The sequence below is a fragment of the Anolis carolinensis genome, chromosome 1 (assembly GCF_035594765.1).
Source record: "Anolis carolinensis isolate JA03-04 chromosome 1, rAnoCar3.1.pri, whole genome shotgun sequence".
Classification (NCBI taxonomy): Eukaryota; Metazoa; Chordata; class Lepidosauria; order Squamata; family Dactyloidae; genus Anolis; species Anolis carolinensis.
In genome coordinates, this window is record NC_085841.1 from 153013724 (window position 1) to 153036552 (window position 22829).

Below are 22829 nucleotides of genomic sequence, written 5' to 3' on the forward strand. Positions count from 1 at the left end.
TGAAGCAGATTAGTATTTGCACTATAATTAAAGAAACTGAATGGGGCCAAAATAAACAAGAACCAAGACATTTTTAGATTTGCTTTCTTTATGTATATGTTTTGAAGTCAGGGAGAAATGAGGTGTAGGACTGAGGAAGAGAGTGTGACATGCATGATAATATTCCAAAGCAAACCCCATGCTGTGGGCCAGATTTGCTGAACTTGTCTCAGAGAGGTGTAAATTACATTTCCATGCCCAGAATGGCAAGGAAGATTCATGTTCAATAAATTGTGTCACATGGTTACTTTCTCAGACAAAAGCTGTGAAGAAGCACATCTTCCCTAGTCCTCAGCTATTGACACCCCAACAGTTTGAAGCAATATTTGCAATCTGAATGTGTTTCTGAATGTTATAAAAATCCTTAGATTTGGCTATGAAACTTTCTCCAAAGAAAGTGAAATGGGAAAAGTTGAAATGGGTCCAATTTACATTTTCTCTAGTCAAACAGGAATATATGTATCTCCCTCATGTAATGTGTAGTCTTTCTAGGCACAGTCACCCAAGTTCCTTTAGTTCCACACATACCCTGTTTCCCCTAAAATAAGACATCCTCAGAAAATAAGACCTAGTAGAGGTTTAGCTGAATTGCTAAATATAAGGCCTCCCCCAAAAGTAAGACCTAGCAAAGTTTTTGTTTGGAAGCATGTCCGTCAAACAACACCAAAGCATGCAGGATTGGTAAATGTACGTACCATAGAGTGTTGTACGAGGGTTATCCAGAAAGTTCAGTACGTTTTGGAATTAAAAATAAACAAAGTATAGGAGAAAACATTTACCATATTCAGTTGAAAGCCAGACCCAAATACTAGTTTTCACCATAGTCCCCACTGAAATCTAGGTAGGCTGTCAAATGGTGCGCTCAGCTTTCCGATCGCTCTTTTGTTTTGCAGATGCTTGCAAGGAAGGTTTTTTGGGACAGGAAAGGTGTGCTTCTTGAAAAACCTTAAAAGAGCACCTTCTTTGCAAGCATCTGCAAAACAAAAGAGCGATCGAGGAAGAGCGATCGGAAAGCTGAGCGCATCATTTGACAGCTGAGGGAAGGGAAACCAGCCTGGTTCAGGACGCAAGCCAGGCGGAAATCTTGGGGGGGAGGGCTTTTCAAACACTTTTATCGCTATGATAACTACCTAGATTTCAGTGGGGACTATGGTGAAAACTAGTATTTGGGTCTGGCTTTCAACTGAATATGGTAAATGTTTTCTCCTATACTTTGTTTATTTTTAAATTCCAAAACGTACTGAACTTTCTGGATAGCCCTCGTACATGGAAATATTAGTAGTAACAAGAAATTATTGATAGGATTCAGATTTTGTCTGGTTATGCTGGCTTGTGATGACAACTACTGTACAGTATATAATAAAAGTTCATTTTTTTCAACAATAAATGTGAATTCTTCTTCATAGAAAAATAAGACATCCCCTGAAAATAAGACCTAGTGCATCTTTGGGAGCAAAAATTAATATAAGACACTGTCTTATTTTCGGGGAAACACGGTACAACAGAATAGATAAAATTTCCAACTATGTAATAGAAATTGTCTTCAGTGATTTGGCTGATAATCAAAAGAACGTGATCTCATAATTTCTCCTAGATTATTCAACTACCTTTGCTGATATCAAGTCTGCTAAATCTGGGGAGATCTCTGTGCACACCATGCTGAGAGGAATTAAGCTAAACTTAGAGTTAGATTTATGATAGTGAAATATAGAGGGATATTTCCCTGTTAAAAACAATCCCAAATCTGGTGTCATAAAAGGTTTTTCTTTTTTTGAGGCAGTTGCTACTCCTTGCCTAAGATGACTATATTGAGCTAGACCTACAACAGTTTGAAATAGTTTAAGATTCAAGACCATCATTAAGCATTTTGGCTCTTTAACATTTTCTGTCATTTAATTAATAAACAATGTAAGGGGAACATCTGGAATAAATATAGTACAACCCCCTTATCTGCAGGGAATATGTTCCAAGACTCATGCATGCTGTGTATTCCTGAGACAATGGATAATAGCAAACTCAATATTTTGACTATACTTGGATGGGAAGCATGCATGAAATTGCACTGGCTTAGACCCACAAAAAATAGGGGGAATATTTTTTGGGGGGGCTTGGGTAAATAAAACCATGGATATTGAATCAATGGATAAAGAAATCATACTGCATTGAAATTTCAAATTAGGTCAATCACTAAATATTTATCCTTTTTTTTTTAGCAATCTCTCTCTTCTGTATAAAGAATTCAAAGGGAAATAAAGCCTCAAAGGGAAATAAACCCTCTGCCTTCATGGGCAGATACCAAGGTAAGGCATTGCCTAAGAAGTATGAAGTACAAGTGGGACCCGAGGCAGGAGGCAAAATGGACAAAAGAGCAGAGAAAGATACTGGCCTAGACTACAGCTTTCTCACTGTGACAAAGATCCAGCAGGATGGAAGGAGAGACTAACCCACTCAAAAGGAGGGGAAGGAGAGACTACACACATGCACAGATGGAAAGGTAAGGAAAGTTCAACACAAACACAGACAGGAAGAGTGCTTCCTCTCTCTCCCCCCCCCCCCCCAAGACCTCAAGGCTAATGAAGCCCTCCCTTCCTCTCTCTCTCTCTCTTAGGGTCCACTTACAATGGTCTCCATCATCGTAACTCCTGGTTCACACTAGCACCACTTTCCGCATGCCCTCTCCCTCCCTGCCACTCATACACTACCAATACTGTTGTATCACTGTTCCTGCACGGTAGTGCAAGTGGAACTAACAAATTCCAGGAAGAAATAAGACACCTCTTCCCTCTCTTTTCCCTTTCTCACCTTTTTGTTGCCTCTGCCCTATCTTCTGTTGACCTGCCCTTCCAATGTTTTTGCAACCCTCATGCTAAGTTATGATGACCCCATTTGAGGTTATGATCCATAATTTAAGAAGCTTTGATATAGAGATCACCTGCCTCTTCCATTTTTAAAAGTATAATTCACAGATATCTCTCTAAGCATTTCAGTCATACACAGTCCTTTTCCATTGACATAAATATAGAACTCCTTTGTCCATCACATGGCATGGAACCAGGTAGAGCTACTGATGAGCAGCAGGCATGTCCTGTTGTACCCACTGCAGCACTATGATTGGGCATTGTGGCTGCCCTATTGCTGCCAAGGTAGCTTGGGAAATTTGTGTCTAGATGCATTTTGTGACTATGTGGAACTGCCAATGGTCCAAACAACAAGATATAGGGACCTAATCCCAAGACTGTGGGATTCCTTCTGTTCAGACCAATTTACAGGCTGCCATTTACTTTGTAGGAAATGCCTCTTTAACTAAAAAGTAAATGAATGAACACGTCTCTAAAGTTATACACAGTCTTTGTGTTTTCAGAAATTGAAATAACATTATTATTGTTATTATTATTATTATTATTATTATTATTATTATTATTATTATTATTTCCTGCCCTCATCTCCCTGAAGGGGCTCGAGGCAGCTTACATGGGGACCAAGGGCTCGGGCTGTGGCGCAGGCTGGAGAGCAGTTGCAATGAATCACTCTGACCAGGAGATCATGAGTTCGAGGCCCGCTCGGAGCCTATGTTTGTCTGTCTTTGTTCTATGTTAAAAGGCATTGAATGTTTGCCTATATGTGTAATGTGATCCGCCTTGAGTCCCCTTCGGGGTGAGAAGGGCGGAATATAAATGCTGTAAATAAATAAATAAATAAATAAATAAATATAAACAAAAATTTACAAGCTAAGACACAGTTAAAAACATAATAATATATAATATAACATAAATAATCTAATTAAAACAATTAAAACCAGCAAAGTATAAAAACATCATAAAAATGTATCAAAATCAACCTCAACCATCAGTAACCAAGAATATGGTGAGCATGACCAGCTTAGAGAGTAAGTAAGTAAGTAAAACTTTATTTATATACCGCCCTTTCTCCCCGAAGGGACTTAGGGTGGTTTACAAGCATAAAAACAGCAACATACATTACAAGAAACACAATACACACATTATTAAATAAAATTAAAGACCTATACAACTCGTAAAACAGTGAAGACCATAAGAAACAATCACAATAACCAGAAGGAACACTAATACATAATCAGATGGGTTGACACCGACCGTTATTAGGGATAGATGATCCTTGTATAGCATGTTTACAGGCCAGGGGTAGGCGGTACACCAGAGAAAATTATTCAAAGACCCGCCGAAACCACCAGGTTTTCAACTCCTTGCAAAAGGAGGACAGAGTAGGGGCTTACCTAATCTCCTTTGGCAGGAAATTCCAGACCTGGGGGGGCACTACCGAGAAGGCTGCTCCCTCGTCCCCACCAGTCGCGCTTGGGACGAAGGTGGGAGCAAAAGGAGGGCCTCCATGGACGATCTCAGGGCTCGCACCAGTTCATAGAGGGAGATGCTATCACAGAGATAGGCCATTCAAGGTGCAGGTATTGACCTATAAAGCCCTATAATTGGGCACGGCAGTGAGGGTGTTGTGGACTCTAATCTGGTAAAGTTTAGAATTACTGTGACCCCTAACCTCCACGGGGATGGTGGGCCCATTAAGATGGTCTGCCCCAGGAGGCTTATGGATCCAAATGGATTCCTGATGGCTCTTGGGGATGTTCCCGCCTCCTCGGTTAGGTGATTCTGTTGATGGTCTGGTCACTTTCTATAATGGGGAGATGGCCAGGGCAATAGACACGATCGCTCTGGAGCGGCCCCTCGCAATGTGCAGAGCTAAACTAGTTCCCTGGTTCTCCGGGGAGTTGGCAGCAATGAAGCACAAGACGAGTCGCCTGGACCATGTGTGGAGAAAGCGACGGAGCGAATCAAATTTAGAACAGGTTAAAGCCCAAAGGAAAGCATATTGCAAAGCAATGGCTGCTGCTGCTGAAAAAAACCCCCCTATTATAGCTCTAGAATTGAGGCAACCAAAAACCGTCCTGCCGAGCTTTTTAGAACCGTCAGGGGGCTGCTTAATAACACCTCTCAAACTGTGCCCGCAGATGACTCGGCAGAGAAATGTGAAGCTTTTTCCCAATTGTTTGCAAAGAAAATTGCTTTGATTCGTTCCGAGCTTGACACCGCGGTTAATGCTATCTCCGAAGATGTAGCGAGAACATCTGCTCATCTGATTTTGATGGATTCATTTCAATCTGTGCAACCTCAGGACGTGGACAAGGTCCTTGGAGAAGTGAGAGTGGCCACATGCATCCTAGACCCCTGCCCATCCTGGCTGCTTAAAGAAGCCAGAGGGGGGTTGGTCGAGTGGGTAAGAGTGGCGGTGAATGCCTCCCTCTGGGAAGGCAGACTTCCAGCCAGCCTCAAACAAGCCGTAATAAAACCACTGTTGAAGAAGCCATCACTTCACCCCACTAATTGGAATAACTTTTGCCTGTTTCCAATCTTCCCTTTTTGTGTAAGGTCGTGGAACGCGTGGTTGCCTCGCAACTCCTGGGGTTCTTGGTCGAAACTGATTATCTGGATCCTGCACAGTCTGGCTTCAGAACTGAGCATGGAACTAAGATGGCCTTGGTCTTCTTGGTGGATGATCTCTGCAGAGAGCTGGACAGGAGGAGTGTGTCCCTGCTGGTTCTCCTGGATCTTTCAGCGGCCTTCAATACCGTAGACCACGGTATCCTTCTGGGTCACCTCACGGGAATGGGCCTTGGGGGTACTGCATTGCAGTGGCTCCAGTCCTTCCTTGAGGACCGTACCCAGAAGGTGTTGATAGGGGACAGCTGTTCGACCCCACAACCATTGTTTTGTGGAGTCCCACAGGGTTCAGTACTATCCCCTTTGTTGTTTAACATCTACATGAAGCCGCTGGGTGAGATCATCCGGAGTTTTGGAGTTCGGTGTCATCTGTACGCTGATGATGTCCAACTCTATCACTCCTTTTCTCCAGCTTCCAAGGAGGCTGTCCAGATCCCGAACCGGTGCCTGGCTGCTGTGTCAGACTGGATGAAGGTGAACAAATTGAAATTGAATCTAGACAAGACAGAGGTCCTCCTGGTCAGTCGTAAGGCCGAACAGGATATAGGGTTACAACCTGTGCTGGATGGGGTCGCACTCCCCCTGAAGGCACAGGTTCTCAGTTTAGGAGTCCTCCTGGACTCATCGCTGAGCCTGGAACTCCAGGTTTCGGCGGTGGCCAGGGGGGCCTTCGCACAACTCAAACTTGTGCGCCAACTGTCCCCGTGCCTTGGGAAGCCTGACATGGCTACGATGGTCCACGCTCTTGTTACATCTCATTTGGACTATTGCAATGAGCTCTATGTGGGGTTGCCTTCAAAGACTATTCGGGAGCTGGAACTAGTCCAACGTTCCACAGCCAGGTTATTAACTGGAGTGCCATTCAGGGAGCATACAATTCCTCTGTCGAAGCAGCTCCACTGGCTGCCTGTTACCTTTCGGGCACAATTTAAAGTGCTGGCTTTGGCCTACAAAACCTTAAACGGCTCTGGTCCAACTTACCTCTCTGAAAATATCTCCCCCATGAGCTGCCCCGCAGATTAAGATCTTCGAGTGAAGCCCTGCTCTCGGTCCCGCCCAGGTGCATTTGGTGGGGACGAAAGACAGGGCATTTTCGGTGATGGCTCTGCGGCTGTGGAACTCCTTGCCAAGGCAGATTAGGGAAGCCCGCTCACTCATGTTTTTTAGGAAGCAGCTGAAGACCTGAATGTGGGCCCAAGCTTTTGGCCCATTCTAGGATATGAGTTGATATAACCTGATGTATTCGTTGGGTTAATGTGGAGTTGAATACAGACTGGCTCTGACTTTTGGCCCAATGCTACTGGCCCTGTTGTAATGGTTACACGGTGTTTTACTGTTTTAATTGGGTATGATATTGGTTTTTAAGTGTGTTTTATGATTGTTGGTTTTTACTATATTTTGTATTATATGTGGCATTAATTTTGCCATTATGTAAGACCGCTCTGGGTCCCCCTGGGGGAGAAGAATGGTATATAAATTAAATAAATAAATAAATAAATACTCTTCTGCTTCTGGAGGTAGAACAGGAGGCTGAAGAGGTAGCACTTGGGGGTTTGGGGCAAAGGGTTGAGGAGGAAGGAAAAGGTGGAGAAGTCCCTACATTTTTAGAATTGCGAAAGGCAAAAGAAGAAAGGAGAAGGTCAGCTAGAATCACAGCAAAAATGCTGAACAGTCAGACTTCACTCTGGGAACACCTGTGCTGGGAGTCAGTGCTCACTTGGTGTGTTTGTGTTCCGGACTTTCCACAGATTCTTGTTCTTGATTACTGCAAGCCTTTTTGTCAAAGACTCTTGTTTCTGTCTGCTGTGAAGACTTGTTGCCAAAGACTTTTGTTTCACATCTGCTCTAAGACTTGCAATGCTTTTGAACTTTACCTTCTGTTTCCTTTACTTCTGTTTGCATTATTATTATCATAGAATCATAGAGTAGTAGAGTTGGAAGAGACCTCATGGGCCATCCAGTCCAACCCCCTGCCAAGAAGCATCATCATCATCATTATGATGATGATGATGATGATGATGATGATGATTATTATTATTATTATCATCATCATTATATTGTATGACACAGTAAACAAGATAGATATGCTGGATTTCATTTCACAAAATCACAAGTTGAACACTTCCCAAGTGTCTAAGACTGTTTGATGTATTTTCGGATGATGCGTGCAGATCCCAGTAGGGTGGCCTTTTGCAGTTGACAGATCATAATTTTGTCGATGTCTATTGTTTCCAAGTGCCGGCTGAGATCTTTGGCACGGCACCACCACCGGGACCACCTGCACTGGTTTCTGCCATAGTCTTTGAAGTTCAATCTTGAGGTCTTGATAGCGGCTGAGTTTTTTCTGTTGTTTTCGTCAATGCGACTGTCACCTGGGATGGCAACATCAATGATCCAAACCTTTTTCTTTTCCACAACTGTGATGTCTGGTGTGTTGTGTTCCAGAACTTTGTCAGTCTGGATTCGGAAGTCCCACAGTATCTTTGCATGCTCATTTTCCAATACTTTTGCAGGTTTGTGATCCCACCAGTTCTTTGCTGCAGGGAGGTGGTACTTGAGGCATAAGTTCCAATGAATCATTTGGGCCACATAGTTGTTCCTCTGTTTGTAGTCTGTCTGTGCGATTTTCTTACAGCAGCTGAGGATATGATCAATGGTTTCGTCGGTTTCCTTGCACAGTCTGCATTTTGGGTCATCAGCTGATTTTTCGATCTTGGCCTTAATTGCATTTGTTCTGATGGCTTGCTCCTGGGCTGCAAGGATCAGGCCTTCTGTCTCCTTCTTCAGGGTCCCATTCGTGAGCCAGAGCCAGGTCTTCTCCTTATCAGCTTTTCCTTCAATTTTGTCAAGGAACTTTCCATGCAATGTTTTGTTGTGCCAGCTGTCAGCTCTAGTTTGTAGTGCAGTTTTCTTGTACTGGTTTTTTGTCTGCTGTGCTTTGAGGTGTTTCTGATTTTTGACTTCAATAAAAGCAGGTTCTTCACTTTGCTTTTCATATTCTGCCAGGGCATGTTCTTCTTCTTTGACTGCTTGTTTTACTTGTAAGAGTCCTCTGCCCCCTCATCTTCTAGGCAGATATAGCCAGTCAACATTACTGCGAGGGTGCAGGGAATGATGAATGGTCATGAGTTTTCTTGTTTTTCTGTCCAAGTTGTCCAGTTCCGCCTGTGTCCAATTTATAATGCCAGCAGTATATCTTATGACAGGTATGGCCCAGGTGTTTATGGCCTTGATGGTGTTTCCTCCATTGAGCTTGCTTTTGAGAATTTTTCTGACCCTTTGTGTGTATTCTTTGCTGACCACAGTTTTCACATGTTCATGCTTGATGTTGTCCAGCTGTAATATGCCCAGATATTTATAGGCCTCTGGCTGCTGACACTTTATTGTTTGACCATTAGGCTTATTTATGCCCTCACTTTCAATGATTTTTCCCTTCTTCAATGCCACAGTCGAACATTTTCCAAACCAAACTGCATGCTGATATCAGTACTAAAAATTCGGACAGTGTTGGTCAGAGACTAGATTTCAGTTTTCGTTTTCCCATACAGCTTCAGGTCATCCATGTACATCAGATGTGAAATTTTGTGAGATTTCTGAGATGTTTGATAGCCAAGATTTGTTTTTTGTAAGATTGTTGACAGAGGGATCATGGCAATAATGAAAAGCAGTGGGGACAATGTGTCTCCCTGAAAAATTCCTCTTCTGATGTTGACAAGTCCATAGCTTTCATTTCCAACAAACAGTTCAGTTTTCCAGTGCTCCATCATGTTTTCAATAAAGGTGCCAACGTTTTTACAAATCCCGATGGCATCCAGGCACTTGATGATCCAGCTGTGTGGGAGTGAGTCAAAGGCCTTTTTGTAGTCAATCCACGTCATGTGAATATTAGCTTTTCGGCTTTTACAGTTCTCTAGAATCATTTTGTCAATCAATAACTGGTCTTTTGTGCCCCTACTTTTCTGTTTGTTGCCTTTCTGTTCATCTGGCAAGATGTTTTTTTCTTCAAGATAGTCTTGAATTCTGTCAGCTGTGATGCCAGTCAGTAGTTTAAACATAGTGGGTAGACACGTTATTGGCATGTAGTTTCCTGGTGCTGCTCCTTTTGCTGGATCTTTTTGTATCAGGTATGTTCTCCCAGTTGTTAGCCATTCACTGATACTTCCTTTCTGCAGCATCTCATTGAATTGTTGGGCCATTTTTCCATGTAAACTAATCAGATGTTTGAGCCAAAATCCATGAAATTGATCACTACCAGGCGATGTCCAGTTTTTGACTTTTTGCGCTCGTTTGCTGTTCATTTCAGTTGTTATTTCCATCTGTTCCATTTTGTTCTGTGAGAATTTTCCTTCAAACTCCTTTATCCACCCAGCGTTTTTGTTGTAGTTCTTATTATTTTCCCAAAGTTCTTTCCAGAACTTCATTGTTGCAGTTTTCTCTGGCTTTATGGTTACTGTATCTGTTGTTTGGTTCAGTCTTTGGTCTGATTGAAATAATTGATTTTGTCTGTACTGGATGATTCTGGCTTCATATCTTTCAATTTTTCTAGCTGTCGCTGTAATTTGTTCTTTCACGATTTCCAAAGCTTCTTCAATCTTTCTGGTGTTCAGCCAGTACTTTCTGACCAGGTATTGCTTAATTTTGTCATTCTTCAGTTTCTTCTCTTTCATATTTTTCAGGTTACTTGCATCTGATCTAAGTTTCTTGATTTTCAACTCTAGCCTGACCTTCCACTTTGGTTTTCCAGTTGATTTTCTTTGGGGCTGCCTTGGTTGTAGGAGCCCAAGCTCTTCTGTTATTATCACTGCTGCACTGTAGGCATACTGGTTTGTTTGTTCAATTGATGTTATTTGGACAGTGGAGAGTACTGTATTCACATCTTTCATGAGAGGCGCCAGGTGTCTCCTGGGCACTGTTTTTAGAGTTGGGAGCCGCTTTCTTATTGCATTTGCTGCAGCATGAGCCATGATCTTATCCTTGAGCTCTTGTTGTCTTCCTGTCAAGGTTGCTGGTGGTTCAACAGGTGTTTCAAGTGCTGGTTCATCAAATTCTTGCAAAAGCTCCATACTTTCTTCTGGTTCAATCTGTTCCACCATTCCAAGTGTTGCTGGAGTCTCTGCTGCTGTCTGTGCTGTGGTCTGATGGTAATTTGCAGATTTTCATGATTTCTTCGAGTTCAACTTCACTGAAGACTTTGTTTCTGATTATGAATTTTTATTGGTCAGCCAGTTGGGGTTCTGTTATCTGTGAGTCAGGGTACTCTTGTTTCCATAGCTGATGCATCTTTTTTTGGTAGCTGCGTTTTTGAGGTTCAGAGTTGTAATAGAATTTCATAACTGTGCGGTTTTCTGGCATTGTATATTTTTGCCGCTTCTGTGACTGTTCATTTGTATTTTGATTCCCTAGCCCACTTGTCGATGGATGTCCAGAATCAGCAGCGTCCTTTTTATCCTAGGTGATGACTGAGCCAGTATAGACTTCGTTTTGGTTTGATTCTCCATAATGCTAATGGGTTAGGTGCTCTTAGTTCTGCTCCTCAGCTGAGGCCTCTCTGGCTTGGTTGGACCTGCTGGTAGTTACACTACCACCAGCACAGCCCTCAGTCATTATTGGAGTGGTTAAGCCCCCCCCCCCCCCCGCCACGTCAATGTTGCACCTGCGAGGGGGATTATTATTATTATTAGTATTATTATTTTGCTAAAGTAAAATTTCTTTTATTTCTTTTGTGTGTGTTGTAATGCTGTTTCTTAAGCAAAGCAGGACAGAGGTTAGGGGAAAGACTTATTCAAAATGCAGTCTCTGGGGTCAGGGCTGGGGGTAAAGTGCTGAATAAACCTTATCAGCAAATTAGGGCTGGGCAGTCATGATCAGGGACTAAGCCATTATTCAAAAGCACACTGGAACATCCAGGTTTTCAAAATCCTGTGGAAGGTAGACAGAGTGGAGGCTAGTCTAATCTCCCTGGGGAGAAAGTTCCAGAGCTGGGGAGGCCACTGCTGAGAAGGCCCCCTCTCTTATCCCCACCAAACATGCTTCTGATAGTGGCGGGAGTGAGAGAAAGACCTCCCCAGCAGATCTTAGAGCCTGCACCGGTTCATAGGGAAAGATATGCTCATGAATATAGGCAGGGCCCAAATGTTTAGGGCTTTGTAGATAATAACCTGCACCTTGAATTGGGACCGGACACTTATCGGCAGCCAGTGAAGCTGCTTTAGTAGCAGACATTATTAACTTTATACCATATCATGATATGTTAGTTATAAATTGATATATGTTGCCCTACCAAACATTCAATCCACATGCAATTTTTATCTTGCCACTAAATTTAATTGCAGTTCTCACTGTTATACTATCTAGACTAATTTTGAACTCTTCTATTTCTTTCTCTATTTTGTAGCACCTTTTCTGAAAAAGAATTATGGAGAACCTTGTGTTCTTTGGTTGGACTTAATAAAGATATTGGCTAGCTTTGGATTGTTTAGTTGCTTCCTATGTAATTATACATATCATTCATTATTTAGTATGCATAAAGTACCAGAGCTGTAAGACCTAAGCTACAGACCATTAGCAATCACCATCAGTTAGCAGTACTAATGATTAGCAGCACTATTTTATCAAAAATGGAGGGTGACCCAGAAATATTAAGTGGACTGTCAGATTTTAAATATATTGATGATTCACAGCAAGAGAGATATTATGGATAATATGAAAACAAAGTAATTACTGTGAGATTCTGTTGCCAGGAGTGATGGATAAACTTTAACTCTATGCCTAAATTTGTTGGGGCTGTAGGTTTCTGTGAGCAAAACTTTGAAGCTCCTTCCCACTTGAAATTAAAATACTCCTCTTTCTTGTGTGTCCCCCCCCCCCCTTTTCTCCCCTTTCTGGCTCATCATTAAATGTGTCGAATTCTGTGTTCTTACCTGGGGGAGTATGCAAGATTTGTAATATTTATAAAGGGAACAGCTACTCATCTCAGGGCCATTTCTGTTGTATGTATTATTTATTCTTTGGCCTCCCCTCCTACTGTGCTAACGCATCTTTAAGAACTGTGATTAATAAAACATACCAATTTGAACACTGTGTGCCCAGTTCCCAAATATAGTTATTCAGGCCATTTCTATGCAAATGTCACAGGAGAGAGAGCGTTTCTCTAAAAATTAAAACAACAACACCCAACAAACTTAGTCTGGGTTGCATCTCTTTATATTATGTATTTTTGATGCATTTATTTCACTGCCTATCCTCATAACGATCCCCCTAAGGGATTCTGACATTCCAGCATAGAAAGATGCTACAATTAAAAAGCCATTAAATCTTCCGTTTTTAATAAGGAGCACACACAAAGTACCCCATCCCTAGTGCTCAGTTTGTCCCTCTATTTTTAAGTTCTGAACAATATCAATTTATTTTTCATGCCTAAATAAAAAGCGAGACAAAGGAGTTTCATTTTGCCTAACATTCATTTTATTTCACATTTATCCTCTACAGTTTCTGTCACCAATGTGGCAACTGATGGGAGTGCAAAACATGAGATGCTAACTATAGTAGATAGTACTGTGTGCTCTCAGGCATATTTACTCAGAAGTAAGCCCCATTTAATTCAGTATGGTTTCTTTCAAATATGTGAGTATCTACAGTTTCAAAAATCTGAAGAGAATAACAATACAATTATACTACAACACTTATATCTGGGGGACATATATGTCACACTTTGGCAGAGAAGGCTAAAGATTTTTTTTAAAATTACAATCGCCATGATTCCGTAGCATGGACCCAAGATAGTTAAAGTGGTGTCAAGCTGCATTAATAATAAAGTGTAGATGTACCCTAAAAATTGTGGCAAAAAATAAAAGATCTACTATTCCAATTGATTTGGAAAGACTCAAACTCTGAAAGCCTGTTCTAGCTTTGAAAGTAAGTATCTTGATTATCCATGTGCTCCTTTTGGTTCTGCTTCTAACAGATTGATATTCAGGTGAACAAACAGCACAAATTAGAATGCTCCATTAAGTGATAGTCAAAGGCAATCAGAGAAATCAGTCAATTTTTTTGCTTTATGATTTTTCTCATTTCAGGCAACAGAAACATGCCAGGTGACCCTATGAAGGTAATTAAAAACAGGTGGGTGTTCAATATTCAAACAAGCTTCTCAAAATTATCATCTGTAATGCAGACTTGATGCAAGGAGAAAATAAGGAAACTTGCATTATTTAAAGTGTGTTCAGCCTATAAGCACAGATGTTCAATTTTTAAAGAAGATATGTGTTTTTGAACAGTACTAGAAACATATGTGGGCTGTTCATTTGTGGGCTCTCTTCCATGATAGTGATTGATGCCTGCATTTTTATCCCAGAAATCCCTCCGCAATAAAAATGCCAAACATGGGATGCAAGCTCCTGATGGAAGAAAATTCCATTTGTACTATGTTTGTCAGACTACATTTTGATTCCAGGTTTGGACTGTGATCAGTGACATGAAGTCACTGTACCTGTGTTTAGCCATAAAATAGGTAAACAGATCCAGCTGCAGTTTGTGACTATTTTGTTCTGAGGCAAGGCACTATTATAATAGCAGACTTTTTATCATATGCTATTTTGCATATATGTTAGTTACAAACTTTGTGATTGATGATAATCCTATGTATTTAATAGACAACAGACAAATAAAGAAACCCCAGAGCAACCAAACCTGGACTGTAACTACCGGTAGCAACCAAGATTACAAAACTGAGGTTATAGTCCTTGGGACATATCTTGAGATAGCATAATTCACTGGAAAAGATAACAATGCTGGAGAACATGAATGGAAATAAGAAAAAGCAAAGAGCACACCATGGATGGATTGATCCATTTAAGGAGGCCATGGACTGCTAGTCTATAAAAAATGAACAGGGTTTTGATGTTGGGGAGCTCTGAAAGTCTGCCATTTGTGGTATTGCCGTAAGACAAATCTGAGTTTATATCCAATTTCAACAAATATTTCTACATTCATTATTTATAACTATGTTTACTGAAATTTCTGTAGATAAACAAGTTTCAATTATTCATTAAGATTCTTTGTATGCAGATGGACATTTCACTGGGACAGCTTTGTAGATGTTACCATAATTTTTGCTTGTGTCTGAAGCCTCAGATTTTGACATATATTTTATGGACCTTAGAAGTGTGCAGAAATTTGTTTGTGCCTCGTATGTCGGGTATATTTAATTAGATTTGTACATATGCAGTGATATTAAGAAATGTAGGGGGCTCCCACACAAAAAAACTTAAGAATCAAAACACTGACCTATGATTTTTTGTTACAGTTCAGTAAACCTTTTAAGTCTTCCAAAGTCAATTTCATTTTCAGCAGCAGCATTTTTATTTTCACAAGCAGCAAACTGTACAAATGGTGCAAAGCCAAAGAGGCCATTTTGCTTTAAATTTAGGAGAGACAAGTTGCCTGTCGCCATTGTGGAAGGGGAAGTGAGCTGGGAGGGAGACTAAGAATTCCTGGAAATGTAGTTTGGGAAGGTAGGACCCCCTATGGAAGAGAATTCAAAAGGCCCTGCCCTAAACTACATTTACCAGATTTCTGCTCGCATCAGAAAGCCCCAGTCAGGTAGGGGATAACTATTGTCCATCCGTGGCAGCAGTTTGAGTTTAGAGATCTAATACATTATTGAATTGGCAAAGAGGACTGATAGCAAATCTGTGCTGGACTGGGAGGAAAATCCCTAAATTGAAGTTATATGGTATGTGTTGTGTGTCATACAGAGACATTCAAGGGGATAGCTGTTGAAACATTTTATTAAAAAAAACGTTTTTATCAAAACTTTTAAAAAAATCCCCAAAATTTATAAATGTTCAAATCTTTCTGAAACATGGGGTGAATGATGCCCTGGTTATTTTGTGTCATTGTAGACAAAATTTAGCTCTTGTAGGTTTTTTAATGTTGTTTGTAAAAACTTTAAATTTCCCCCCAAAATCAGTGGATGAATGAAAGGTTCTGAAATTTTTTTTGGGGGGGGGGTAACATTGGTAAATGTGTTCTAAAATTATAGCAAGTTTCATCCCAATAGCTGTAATGATAAGGGAGAGAGAAGTTCCTGAAGTTTTCCCATTGACACAATTACTTAAAAAAATAACAAAAATGTTATATCGTTATAGTTATGATACACACCCCTTATGATATTTTAGAAATAGTTTAGTAATTCAGTGCTCCCCCTAATTTAGTAATGAGTCTTGAAACTTTTTTCATGGATCACACAGGCCTAATCGACCTAGATATCAGGCTGTATGTGATAGATGCTGTGGCAAGAAAACTGATCTGATTTTAGAGCTGACAGAAAGATCTTGCTACACCATCTCAGTAAAGGCCAGAATCAACCTTCAACTGGAAGATATAAGACAGGGGTAGGAGAACTTCAGCGATCCAGATGATGATGGAAGTTACCATCCATTAATACAGTTGGGTGGATAAAGTCCAGGGTGTTTTACTCTTAAAACATCTAAGGGATCACAGACTGAAAGGTTGCTCCTATTCTCCAATCCTCTTTGAAAGTATCATATCTTTCTGATATTCATCCATTATCTAAAACTGAGATGGATTATCCTTTTAAAAAAGTGTTTGATAGAACAAATTCAAGGAACAGATTAGTTGCAAAAAGATCATATGATTTTCCATTGTGTAGGTCTGGAGTGGGAGCAATGCTAAGGATTCTGTCACATTTCTGGTCTAAAGAAATTTGGTAGTCTAGCTCCATTTTTTTACAGAAATAAATTATTGTCCTTTACCTGACCTTTAACTTTGTTATGTATTGTTTCTACTTTCTACTCAGTCTGGAATATTACTTGGACTGCTTCAAAAAGAAAGAAGAAAGGTAGGCTTAGGAGGCAGGTTAAGGTTTTCACTCCAGATAGAAAAATACATAGAGCACACACATTTTAGCCATGGGAATTCTGCAAGTTGGGAACTGCATGACCCCCCTCAGAGCTGAACTTACCCTAAAATAAATGAGCTTCCAAATTAGCATTATTGTTAGAGAAGTGGTTCCCTTTTCTAAGGCACACTCTAAAACTTGTCCCCCCCCCCATGATATTTTACCCACCATGGTCTTTCCATCTTTAAGTAGCACATACACATGGCAACCATTACAATGAATTTATATTTTACATCTATTCCACAGTATACATATTTTTAGGGACTCTTGCATAATAATGTATCTTGTATTGACTTTTGTTTCATGCTGATATAACTTCTTTTCAGCTTAATGTTCATTTTGATTGGTGTCTGCCATTTAATATTGACTCATGGCAGTTAAAGTGGTGTCAGGCTGCATTATTTCTTTAGTGTCATTGTGCTCTTAATAAGAGAAATTTCTGTATATTGCGTGATGTCCTCTCTGTGCAACAATAATATAATCATAGAGTTGGAAGGGGCCTTAAGGGCCATCTAATCCAACCCACACCATGCAGGAAGACACTACTAGAGTCCTCTTGAATTATTTTTATCATGTCAGAAGTGACTTGAAAACATATTTCTGGTGTGAGAAAATTAGCCGTCTACATAGGCGTTGCCCAGGGGATGCCCAGATGTGTTACCATCCTTCTGGGAGGCTTCTCTCATGACCCTGCAAGCTAGAGATGGGAGCTCACCTCATCCCACGGATTCGAACTGACAACCTTCAAGTCAGCAACCCAACCTTCAGGTCAGCAGCCCAGCCAGCACAAGGATTTAACCTATTGTGCTACCGTGGCTCCTCTCTTGAATGATGAATATCTATTTTCTGCAGAAAAAATGAAGATCCCACCACCCTCTGAAGCAATCAATTCCAGTGCTAACCAGGTCTCACAGTAGTGTTTCATGAAATATTTGGAATTGCCTGTCAGACAACTTTAGTCCCCCACAAAATTATCAATCCCAGGAACTGGTGGAATTGAATATGATAGTTAAAATGTTGCAATGTGTAATATGAATGAACCCCTTGATATCTGCATAATTTCATCATGTCATGAATGGGTTAGATCTAAAGGTGTTATGAAGACAGTTTTACATATGGAATCTCCCCCTTTCCCCCAGCTCATTGAGAGGGATTGAAGACTGGAGAGAAAATAGGTGCAAGTCACCTTCCTTTTTCAGTGAATAAAATTGGACAAACCTGTCAATTTCAGTTTGCATCAGTTTCAAATTTTCCCCATTGCAAGTGCATTCCATCAGGCTTCAACGCCTACTTGTAGTTTTCTCTTTCTTTCTTCCCTAATATATATTCTTTTAGAATGACTATCTAATGTTAATACATTTTGTATGCATATTTGCCAATAATAGATATTTGTGAGTGCTTTCCCTGAAAATGGTAACATTGTTTAAATGTGATCCTGTTCTGCTCATATACTTATTTTTCTGTGGAACTTCCCTTGATGTGCACATTGTTGTACACATTTCCCCCTTACAAATGATTTTTTTGAATAAGATGATTTCTTTGTGTTACTGTTTCGCTTTGGTCAAATAATTGCATCCTACTTTTCTGAGAAATGCAGACCAAGTGTATTCTAATCCCTTAAATGATTTAATGTATATGAACTAAGTTGATACTTATCAAAAATTGATCAAAATTCTTATCCTTCCCCATTTATGAACAGCAGCCCCTATTAGAAATTCGTTTCTTCTGTGAATCAGCTTGGGGGAACCTTTATATTATTGGGGGTGGGGATATATCTAGATCTCAAACATAAAACTCTTAAACTAAAAAAAGTTCAATTTAAAGCAGAGCCATTTGAATTAAAGGGACTTTAGTTATTTATGACTAAGTAAGTGATTCTTCATTAATTTTATTCTTGAATAAAAAAATAGTAATTTTAGCAAGGTTATGCCATCTGAAAGAGAGTCTGTATTACTATTTGTGGAAGCTATTAGCAGTTTGAAACTACGAAAAATAATATTGTCCTCTGCACTTAAAATACTGTTTCATGCACACTAAAACTGTGTGGGGCACACAAATATGAAGTTAGTGAAGATTCAAGTCTGAACTGCAAAGATTCTTGTCAGTCCAGGTTTCTCTTCATTTGGGTTTTCTGATACTTGAGAATATGTTATTGACCACTTTGGCAGACTTTTCTAATATCATTGACTAAGTTACAATTCAATGGATCTACTCTACCTATTCATTTCAGGGGATGTACTCAAATTGAATTCCATTGTATGTTTGAAGTAACAATGATTTGGAAAATATTGTTTGAGGGTAATACAGATTTCTATTTCTATACAGCTGCTGCAGAACACCTGGATGCACTGGACAATGTGTCCCTAAACATACAGAGGTACTTCTGTGTAAAGAAACACAACTTTCAAGATGTATTGATCCAGAAATTGCAAGATGTGTATAAAATGACTTTTCTCCCTCCTGGCTGGTAGAAGTGCTAGGTAAAATGGCATAAGAAATTGCTTTCATTAAAATGATATTTCCTGTCTGCCCCTTACTATTACAATCATAGCTTTTTCTCATCACATGCACTCTGCAAAATTATTTTTACATTCGAAGAGACTTTTGAACTCCTTTAAACAGAGAAGAAAACACTCTCAGAGATGTGATTGAATAATGGAAATCTATTGAAAAACACTCAGCATCAACTATATATTGCGTGATCCATTCTTCACAGATGGCAGGCACACATCAATTGGATTTATTGTTACAATAGAATGGAATGCCCTTCATTCCAAATGTAAAAGTTAATTGGGGAGTTAACTCAGTTTGATGACACGTATGGTGCACTCATGGAACATTTTTCCCTTTTTAAATTGTGATATTTCAAACTGATAGTACCTCACAAGACTTACTTAAAATTGTCATTAAAATGTGGCAGAATTCACCTCACTCTACAAGGGCAAATTGTCTCAATACTCATCCTCATCATAATATCAGTGTATTATAGAGATAGCGAAGCAAACAGACAAAAAAAGAAATATAAGAATGAGGAAATTACTGCATAGGTAAGAGAACAGTACTGCCTTTCTGAAAATATTATTCATTCCTACATTTCAAGTAGGCAGTCTATACGCTCACGTATAGCTACATTTAAAGTGCAGGGCCAATCTGAAGCACCAACATTTTGAATTGACCCTGGGGGCATCTACACTCTTTATGCTCATCACACAATGACAGCGGGACAGGGCCAAGGCCCTCAAGTAATGCTAAAATCAGTTCAGCCTCTTAGGGCTGTCACTTTACCTTTACTGCCCCCGTTTCTAATGTCAGAAAGCCATGAAGCTCCAGGAGAGGTCCTGGCCAGCGCTGGGATTGTTTTGTATGTCAGTGATTACCTTCCTTTTCCATGATTATATGGACATTTCTTTGGCTGCCTGCTGTGGTGAGGACAAGAGATCCAATCCATTCCCCTTTCCCTGTGCCACCAAGCACAGGGGATGGGAGTGGTGGTCCACTTGGACAATGGATCAATTTAGGTTAAGCAGTGGTTCTCAACCTGGGGTCCCCAGATGATTTTAGCCTACAACTCCCAGAAATCCCAGCCTGTTTAACAGCTGTTAGGATTTCTGGGAGTTGAAGGCCAAAAACATCTGGGTACCCCAGATTGAGAACCACTGGGTTAGAGCTACTCTAGATGTCCACACTCATTCCTTGTCTTTGCTTAACATGAGTTTAAATTGGGTTACTCTGTTTTAATAACGTTAAAGACTAGAAGTCTCTGGACATCCAGGAGCAACTTTGTGGTAAAGGGCCATTGTAGAAAAATCCTCTGTCACTTTGATATCAAAGCTCAGATTTAAAACCACTCTTCTTGGGGACATAGGGTCAAATTTGATGTGAAGTGGAATGTTCTTTCCACTCATTGACCCATTTTGGTTCCCAAAATGGCAATTTTTAAAGTGATGTATGCTTCAGAAATCAGATTTTATGATTAAGCCCCTGTTTATTTTGCAATGCCCAAGTGCTTTGATTATATATTATTTCATGATAGAACTTTGAACTGTATAGTTCTTGTGGTCTCTTCCAGTTCTATGATTCTGTTTCTGTTATTCTCTTGCATGCCTTCATTTCGGAATAGAGATCAAGAAGTGTGTCTAACCATCTCCCTTAAAATTATCTCACCTTTCTCACTTTGTTTTTGCGTAGTATAGTTTAATTACTCTTTAGAACTGCATATCTGCTGGTTGTGTGATAGCAACATCATGGCCAGACGTCATGTTTGGGAAGCAACTCTGCCCTTTTTGCAGTACCTTTGTAAGCGTTATTTTATTTTATTTTATTAAAAAAAAAAAGGCTATTGCTTCAACAAACTTTTATTCTTTAATTGCTGGGAGGGGAAATGGAGGAGAGAAGAAAAATCCTACCAATTGATGTCATTTTTGTGCCAGCATTTGACATAGAAGTGGCAGGAGATCATTGTACCAGTTAAGTAGCAGCACTGTGGCATGATCAAAGACTAGTGAAGGGGTACGCCCATCAGTAGAAGCAAACAGGTTTCTTGTGGGTAGGTGGAAGACTGACAACTTGTTGCACACAGCATTGGTGATTGGAACTGTCACTACAGGTAATGGGCCAGTTTGCCACCTTGATGCAATATAATCCATAAATTCATCCAAAACTATCAATTGGATCTGAATCATTACTTAATGTAGTTTTGAAACAATCATCTCAAAATTATATAATATCCAAAGTGAACCATTAGAAACAGCTGTCCTCTATCATCGGAGAAGAATTTGTAGCCTTCTAAATATAATTTTTTTCCAGTTTCCATCACTTCCAGAAAGCATGACAAATAGGAAGTTTGCCTTCCAAACAATGAACAGCTGCTTATAAAAACAGACAAGAATCTTCTTCAAAAGTGCTAGTACAAGCACATTTGCATCTCACCTAACTGTAAATTCCAGGTTATAAGAAGTGTATTCAAGTATGCCAAGACTGAATGGTATTTTTTTTCATCTGTGCCCTGACAAAATACCTTTACTCTTACTGTCAGTATTTAAAATACATATGTCTCCATTATGGAACTTCTCACCAACTTTCAAATGTGAATTTTTTCAACTGCACAGCTGTGCTATTGGCAACAGATCCTCTATAATTTCATCTGTGAAGCTGTAGTATATTTTTACAGACACTCTCCTGCCCTCTGGATTCCTTGGTTCCCATTATTGATTTTTGTAGTCCTTGGGGCTGGCACTGTTGAAACAAGATGTACTGTAATTTTTCATTTTGGGCTTGCTTTTATTACTTTACCCGATTCACTAGCTCGGTTATTGCATTTCTGCATCATTTTGAAATTTACGTCACTTCTAATTGCATTTTTATTTTTCTTCTTAGGATTATGTTAGAAACAGAGCCTTGGAGACAGGTTTTTAAGGATTAAAGTTTAGTTTTCTTCAAAATACCCACTGACTCAAGAAAACTGACACAGGGTTTGTTTGTAGAGGTAGACATAGGAACAATATATATCACATAGACATATGTTTATTATATATATACAGTATCAATGACTACCTAAAAGTAAACCCCACTAAAAGGAAAGGGGCTTACTCTTAGGGAAATTTGTATGTGATTTCAAACTAAATGGCTCATTGTTTGTATGAGAGTTCTGTCTTGATCCCTGGATAAAATTAATAATTTCTGTAGATCAGGTGTAACTTTAGTGCTGACCCTTCCAAATATTTCACGTTGGTGACACAGTTTTTAGATATGCATCATTGTGTGACACACTAATTCAATTTTATTAGCAAAAATGAAGTTAAAAGAGTTACAGACACATACACAAATTGTAATTACAAAATATAGAAAAAACAAAATATCTCATGAAAAGATTTTATTTATATATTTTAAATTATATAATTTGTAAGATGATAACATAAATTTCTGAGATTTTTGTAATTTCTTATTGCATTTGCATGACACACCTATACACTGCAGCCAAAATACTAATGTGTCATGACACACAGTTTGAAAAGCTCTGCTCTGGTGAGTCCAGGGACTAAATTTGTGCCCCTGGGAATTTTTTAGACTCACAAATGCCATCAAAATCCTAAAAATGCCAGGGAGGACAAAGCCATCTATGCTCATAATAAATGGATTAGAGATGAATTGTTATCTTTAGGAAATAGGAGTAATTTCCACTTAAAACAAGGGTTGGTCTAGAGCAGGGGTCCCCAAACTTTTTAAACTGGGGGCCAGTTCACGATTCTTTGGACCGTTGGAGGGCCAAACTATAGTTGGCCACCGAGCAATAATAATAATAACAACAACAAAAAAGAGGGTTGGAAGAGACCCTTTGGGCCATTGAGTCCAATCCCCTTCTGCCTTTGTGCACCAAAAGC

The 22829-nt window shown here is 39.7% G+C and overlaps 1 long non-coding RNA gene across 1 annotated transcript; it reads left to right on the forward strand.

Moving 5' to 3' along the window:
• Positions 1 to 1942: 1942 nt before the first annotated feature.
• Positions 1943 to 19020, forward strand: LOC134295582 (uncharacterized). The gene is made up of 3 exons (XR_010002213.1): positions 1943 to 2533; positions 13604 to 13649; positions 18775 to 19020. It is a non-coding gene; the product is annotated as an uncharacterized LOC134295582 (long non-coding RNA).
• The last annotated feature ends 3809 nt before the right edge of the window (positions 19021 to 22829 follow it).